Source organism: Chrysochloris asiatica, unplaced genomic scaffold (assembly GCF_000296735.1).
Source record: "Chrysochloris asiatica unplaced genomic scaffold, ChrAsi1.0 scaffold00197, whole genome shotgun sequence".
NCBI classification, from domain to species: domain Eukaryota; kingdom Metazoa; phylum Chordata; class Mammalia; order Afrosoricida; family Chrysochloridae; genus Chrysochloris; species Chrysochloris asiatica.
The window spans coordinates 3,246,527-3,248,244 of NW_006408715.1; positions in this window are offsets into that span (position 1 = coordinate 3,246,527).

Here is a 1,718-nt window from a genome sequence, read left to right on the forward strand (position 1 = left end):
TGTTTGGTAAGGTGGAGGGACAGAGATAAAGAGGAAGACCCCAATGAGATGGATTGGCCAAGTGGCAGCATCGATGGACTCAAGCGTAGCAACAGTAGTGAATTTAGCCCAGGATTGGGTAGTGTTTCATTCTGCTGTGGATAAGGTCGCTATGACTCAGTACTGACTCATATGGCACCTAACAACAACAAGAACAACAACAACCATCTTCTAATCTGCTATGAACTGTCAAGAAACCTGGAGGGGCCAGCAGGGGGCACCCTTGATGTTGAAAGGAAGGGTCACTTCAGCAGTTACCAGAAACTCCCAGGGGAAAAATGGAGTCCTACCTTTTAAATGAGGCCATCTTTTATCTATCTAAATAACTTGGTATTTGTCTTCAAAGCAGAACTCTAAAGCAGAAGCAATACCTAAAACACCAAAAATCACAAGATAAAGCTATATCTTAGTATCTCAATTCCTTGCTTTTTCAACCATTCATTGTTAGTTAACTGACCAAATTAACTAAAATAGCACTCACAATCTGAAGACAGAATTGGTGAACTTCAATTCAGCTAGTAGAATTCTACATCTGGAATTGGAAATATTGAGTTAAGCCTCCTTTATTTATTTATTTTGGGTAGGGGGACTTTTCTCAAGTAATGGCAACCATGAATGGAAAGAGCCCTAAAAATACAAATTCTCTGCAATTTAGCAAATGGAGAGACAATGAAAAGTCTAATAATAAACTTGAGACAGACTAAATACCACATAATTAGTGCACTTGAACCAAAGGCAGAGGCAAAAAACATGTAATTAAATTTGAATACTTTAAGAAGAAATAAAACTGGTCCAATAATAGCTAAATCAACCAGAAAGAGAAAGGTTATAAAAAGCAACCTCCAACTGATTTCCCCCAATAATAATAAGATATAGGTTCCTAAAGAAAAGGCTGGAAGAAAGGGGGGAAGAGAGGCTATGGACAAGGCAAATACGATCTTATGTATGAAGAACAAGGGGCAGCTTCTTAGGAAGAACTTCCCAAGGCTGAGTTCCTTTATGACTGCTAAGGATGAATAAACAACAATGTGTAAATTTAGTTTTAGGTGTATGCACAAAGCCCAATGTTGACAGTTCTTTGGGGAGGGCATGTGATAGAGTTATGGGGATGTGGTCCCTGTACTGGCAAACTTGGAGGAAAGGAAAGTCTGCACCAGAGCAACAGTCTCAAGGTTAACTTTGTATCACATAGTATTTTAGGGTTGTTCCTGTTACAGGGTTGCTATGAATCAGAACCGGCTCCATGGCACATCACCACTACCACTTGGTATGGATAAGCAGAACACAATTAATGGCAAGGCTGGCAGTTCAAACCTACAAGCTGCTTCTTGGAAATCCTATACAGAGTTGGAACTGACTCAACAACACTCAACAACAACACCATACTTGTGCTGAGATGAAGTTTCTACAAAGTCTGATGTACCCAGTGAATTGATGTACCCAATGGAATCCGTCTCTGACCTGTCATTTCTGTCTGCAATCCTCATCAAACCCTTCCTTCAGATTAAGAAAGTGTGAGATTTGATGTATGTACAAACCTACCTCTTGACAAACCAATTCCAGTTGCTGTTAACTCTGCCTCCCAGGGAATGCATGCGTGTGAGAGTATTGTGCTCCAAAGCTTTTGATGATCTGATTTTTCACAAGTAGATTGCTAGACCTTTCTTCCAAGATACCTC